Below are 6,262 nucleotides of genomic sequence, written 5' to 3' on the forward strand. Positions count from 1 at the left end.
GCGGCCTGGAGCTGCTAATACTGTTATAGTTTCCTCCTGCAGCAGCCTAGCTCTCAGCTGCAGCTCCTAGCAGCTCCAAGCCAGGGAGAGGAGGATGAAGAGGAAGAGGAAGAAAGCCACTACCATAACCCTAAGAGACAGGGGAATGAATCTCAATTGCATACTCCTCGCGTCCCTCCTCTCTCACCTTCTCCTCCAATGGGTTTTGAGAAGGAGGCGAGGAAAGAGGACGTGAGGAGAATGCAATTGAGATCCTCCCACAGGCACAGTTTCACAGAGATGATCCTGCTCACAGCTCAAGGCTGAGGGAAGGATAGAAATATTCCATCTCTCTCTTCTTTGTCTTTCATGAGGAGCTGGAGCACTGCATTTCTCTCCCTCTCTGTTGTTTTCTAAAGCAGCTCGTTATAATGTGTACTGCTGTTTACTGCATCCAGAGGGGCYGAAAGAGTGAAAGGAAACCTGTTTCTATTCTGTGGTGTTTTTATTTCAATAATAGCATGCACAACAACATATTCAAAATGTATGTCTCAGTGAACTTGACAATCACACAGAGCACAAATTATTGCATTTAAAAAAATACTTGCTCATGTATCATATCATTTTGTAGTTGTCATATTACTGATGTGCAGATTTAACATTGAGCCCTAATAGCGAGATGAAGAAGTAATACGTTGTACATCAATCCTAGCCCTCTCGTTGATCCTTTCAGTTTGGGGGTATRGATGCCATTTAGCTGAATACAGTACTGAGTCTACCAGGAGACGGCTCCATTTGATTCAGCTGAGTTGCACTTCTGAAATGAGCTGTAGGCATACTACTGTATGTGTGATAAAACATAATACATCATTTGACAACTAAGCACAAAAGCACATTTTTCAAATCCACTACAGTAGTATTCAGTTTTTTTGCACAACAAAGGCTTCTTGTCTGTAACCATAGATACACAGAGAAAAGGGACGGTGGCTCTGAGTCAATATAATCAGGGACACAGAGGTTTGTGACACATGCCAGTCAGGCACACCCAAGGGATCGATGACAATGATAAACAAAATTGACCAGTGTCAAAGGCTGACAAACACAGAAACACAAGGACGCATGCACAGACCACACACACAGACAAGCCCAGGACTCATTAACCTGTTTAGATGTCGTCTGCCTTCACTGTGTCAAACCTCTGACAGCACTTTGAGCTCTGACACCAGCTGTCTATTTTGTTTTTTCTCTCTACCTCTTTCTACCTCTCCCTATCTCCCTAATTCTCTACATCTCCCTAATTCTCTACCTCTTTCTACCTCTCCCTCTCTCCCTAATTCTCTACCTCTTTCTACCTCTCCCTATCTCCCTAATTCTCTACCTCTTTCTACCTCTCCCTATCTGCCTAATGCTCTACCTCTCCATACATCTCTATCTAACAGGCTTGCTGAGTCTGATATAAATGTGCTTTTCCAACATTGTTATAATTTCTTTGCACCCAAGCATGGTTAGTATATCTATTATTACAGGTCCAGCTGGTTTTTAAAATCTCAATATCAAATCATTTCTGGTTAACTAACAAGTACTTTACTGTGAGTGTATCAATTAAAATGGTCAAAATAAACAAAAATAGCTTCTGAGCAAAGATACATTTCCCAGGTAAGAATTTTACTAGGACTGTCTGGGAGTGGTCTAAGTGGGGGAGGGGGGTAATAATGAACTGTTATTGGCATAGTTTTGGGACTCTCTTCTTGGTCTATTAACTAATTGAACGTCTTGTAATGTCACCAGAACAGGCAGACATTTCAGTCGGTCTTTTTAAACAGCTGTTACACTAAAAGCGGATTATCATCATTTTGACTTTCACACTATTAATCAATGTCAGTGGGGACATATAAATATATATATATTATTACATATATATACATATATATATATATATATGCATGCAATTATTAAAGGCCCAGTTTAGTCCAAAATTGTTTTATATATATATATATATATATAAAACAATTTTTGGACTAAACTGGGCTTTTATATTGCATGCATGTTTGCACTACAATGGATGGGAAAACCAAGGCCATTAATTCATACTATGCCGTGTGTTTCTTCCTGTTACTCATCTCTAATTTACATTAACCTGGCATGCAGATCGGCCTATCTTCCTGTCTCTGTGTGTGTGTTTGTGTGTCTCTGTGTGTGTGTGCGCGCATGTGTTTGTGCGCGCATGTGTGTGAGGGTGTTTGCACGTGCCTTCATGTGTATAGCCATGCCTTAACACAGCGAAGGGTGGATAGTATACAAATATGAAAGTCTAACACAGACACGAGGGAATATGTGTATTAATATGGCTCTCGTCTGTTTGTGAAGATCATTGTGACTGACCCTCCAGTAGGATATAACAGAGCTCAGTGTGACTGACCCTCCAGTAGGATATAACAGAGATCAGTGTGACTGACCCTCCAGTAGGATATAACAGAGCTCAGTGTGACTGACCCTCCAGTAGGATATAACAGAGCTCAGTGTGACTGACCCTCCAGTAGGAATTAACAGAGCTCAGTGTGACTGACCCTCCAGTAGGATATAACAGAGCTCAGTGTGACTGACCCTCCAGTAGGATATAAAGAGCTCAGTGTGACTGACCCTCCAGTAGGATATAACAGAGATCAGTGTGACTGACCTCCCAGTAGGATATAACAGAGCTCAGTGTGACTGACCCTCCAGTAGGATATAACAGAGCTCAGTGTGACTGACCCTCCAGTAGGATATAACAGAGCTCAGTGTGACTGACCTCCAGTAGGATATAACAGAGCTCAGTGTGAGCCGGTGATTAAACTGTGCTATACAAGCCTATTGTTTACATTAGCACATCAATTACTCACTCATCCCCATTTAGCCTCAGGGCACAATAATAGTATACCCACCAATACACAGGGATATATAGATACCCAGATCAAAATGGAATAGATGTCTATCAAAGCAAATGAAGTACATGCCTCTCAACAAGGGATATCATATATATTCCCTGTGTCTGTGTGTGTGTTGTTTTCCCTTCTGACAAGTTGATGTAAAAAGAAAATGGTGGAGAATGAAACACACACTGTCCATATTCATCTCTAAATATCTAGGACCTTATCTTATTGGTAACACTGCACAGATCTAATTGTCTTTGCTTGAATGATTCGCCAGTGACCAGGTAGAATTACAGTATGTATAAATAAGAATATTATCAACTAAAACGACCATGCAGATACAGGGTGTGTTATTTCTCCCTCTCCTATCCTTGCTGCTCAGCTCAGTGAAGAGAAGACATCTGGTTATGTGTCCTCCTACCCCACCATGTGGTCTGTCCCTGACATGATCTGACCTGAATACAACCACACACTGGCAGAGAGGGAGAGGCAGAGAGGAAGAGCAGGGAGGGAGAGGCAGGGAGGGAGAGGCAGAGAGGGAGAGGCAGAGAGGAAGAGACAGAGAGGAAGAGGCAGGGAGGGAGGGCAGGAGGAGAGGCAGAGCGGGAGAGGCAGGGAGGGAGAGGCAGGAGGGAGAGGCAGAGAGGAAGAGGCAGGTGGAGGGAGAGGCAGGTGAGGGAGGCAGAGAGGAAGAGGCAGAGAGGAAGAGGCAGAGAGAGAATGAGAGGGGGAAAGATGAGAGATAGAAAATAAAGAAAGATGAGAGAGAAAGGGGAGAGGGGGAGGGAGATAGAAGAGACGGAGAGAGGAAGAGAAAGTCAAAAGAGAGAAAGACAGATACAAAGAGAAGGGAGAGAGAGTGAGGAAAGGAGAGAGAGGGAGTGAGGAAAGGAGAGAGAGAGCAAGAAGGGAGAAAAGAGAGAAATGTGTTCTGACCTGATCAGCCTCCTCCAGTGGATTCTCTGCTCACTTTATGATTTATAGGGCACAGGCGGGTGAATATTTCATTGTAATACATAGAGGCTAGCTAATATCCCAGGCCCAGTCAGACTGGGGCATTAAGGAGAGGCATGAATACATTGAGGTTGTTACGCCTGGCCTTAATCAATCAGGGCACACAGTGGGTGGAACTGCTAAGAAAAACGCTCTGTTCTCATTACACAGACAAATCATACATAACATTAGCCATTATAAATGATATACATACCCCGAGTTACTCCACCCAACCCTAATGACCAAGAATTCTCCATCAGGATGAGGAGATAAGACTAGGGCAATAAATATTTTAGATATTTTTTAGACTATAGAAACTGCAAAAAGGGACCAAAAACATCTCTAAAATGGGATACAGAAATGCATATTGTTCTTCAGATTGTTATTAGGTCTATGTGGCTAAAACACAAGGCTTTGCGACAGGCGACCCTATTTCCATGTGCCTCCAGAGAAAACTGGGCCTGTCACCATAATACAAACATTAGAATATTAGGGGAAGATACAATGTCATGAATAAAATTACATTGTCTTCCAAATGAATTCRTTCAAATTGTCTGAGGAATCAGCTTTGACAGACAAACACAATTTACAGGTGTATTTTTCTGAACAATGATAGTGATATGTCCACTCTGAGTTCCAGTAAATGTCTATCGTGTCCCTCTCTGTTTCAATAAGAGGCTTATGGATGTTAAATTTAGTCYCTGACAAAAAGAGAGAAAAGGGCCATGGCTGGAAAAGGCTGAGAATCATCACATGTTCACATCACGTCTTGGAAGAATGATACCCTATCTATTGTGGAGGAATCTGGGGGCTGGGAAACTGAGAACAGGTAGTATACTGCTGCTGTTCAACCCACACTAATGTCATAGAAATATCCCCATTAAAGGCCTGATTATATGTGTCTGGGAGAGGAGAGCTGAACAGAGCTGTCCAGCATGTGTTAAACCTCAGCAAAAGTCTCCCTCAGCACCTGTCTCCCCAGTCTACAGTCCAGTATATAGGTTAAACCACAGCACCAGTCTCCCTCAGCACCAGTCTCCCCAGTCTACAGTCCAGTATGTAGGTTAAACCACAGCACCAGTCTCCCTCAGCACCTGTCTCCCCAGTCTACAGTCCAGTATGTAGGTTAAACCACAGCACCAGTCTCCCTCAGCACCAGTCTCCCTCAGCACCAGTCTTCCCAGTCTACAGTCCAGTATGTAGGTTAAACCACAGCACAGTCTCCCTCAGCACCTGTCTCCCGCAGTCTACAGTCCAGTATGTAGGTTAAACCACAGCACCAGTTTCTCCTCAGCACCAGTCTCCCTCAGCACCAGTCTTCCCAGTCTACAGTCCAGTATGTACAGCAGGTTAAATCTCAGCACCAGTTCTCCCTCAGCACCAGTCTTCCCAGTCTACAGTCAAGTATATAGGTTAAACCTCAGCACCAGTATTCCCAGTCTACAGTCCAGCATGTAGGTTAAACCTCAGCACCAGTATTCCCAGTCTACAGTCCAGTATGTAGGTTAACCCTCAAGCACCAGCTCAGTCTAGCAGCACTAGTGGGACTGGGAGCCCAGGAGGACCCAGCTCAGTCTAGGAGCACTAGTGGACTGGGAGCCCAGTAGGATCCAGCTCAGTCTAGCAGCACTAGTGGGACTGGGAGCCCAGTATGATCCAGCTCAGTCTAGCAGCACTAGTGGGACTGGGAGCCCAGTATGATCCAGCTCAGTCTAGCAGCACTAGTGGGACTGGGAGCCCAGGAGGACCCAGCTCAGTCTAGGAGCACTAGTGGGACTGGGAGCCCAGTATGATCCAGCTCAGTCTAGCAGCACTAGTGGGACTGGGAGCCCAGTATGATCCAGGTCAGTCTAGGAGCACTAGTGGGACTGGGAGCCCAGTATGATCCAGCTCAGTCTAGGAGCACTAGTGGGACTGGGAGCCCAGTATGATCCAGCTCAGTCTAACAGCACTAGTGGGACTGGGAGCCCAGTATGATCCAGCTCAGTCTAGCAGCACTAGTGGGACTGGGAGCCCAGTATGATCCAGCTCAGTCTAGTAGCACTAGTGGGACTGGGAGCACAGTATGATCCAGCTCAGGATTAATCTTCTCTGCCACTCTAGTCACAGGGATGCAGGGCTAGAGAGATAAAGGGCTAGAGAGATACAGCTAAGGCTAGCTTTTTCAGCTAAGGCTAGCTTTTTCAAACAGAAAATTTGCTCTCCTGTAGCACTAATTCCAAAAGGTTTTGGGACACTGTAAAGTCCATGGAGAATAAGAGCACCTCCTCCCAGCTGCCCACTGCACTGAGAGTAGGAAACACTGTCACAACCAATAAATCTACGATTATCGATAATTTCAATAAGCATTTTTCCATGGTTGGCCATTGCTTTCCACATGG

The sequence above is a fragment of the Salvelinus sp. IW2-2015 genome, linkage group LG22 (genome assembly GCF_002910315.2).
Source record: "Salvelinus sp. IW2-2015 linkage group LG22, ASM291031v2, whole genome shotgun sequence".
Taxonomy (NCBI): Eukaryota; Metazoa; Chordata; class Actinopteri; order Salmoniformes; family Salmonidae; genus Salvelinus; species Salvelinus sp. IW2-2015.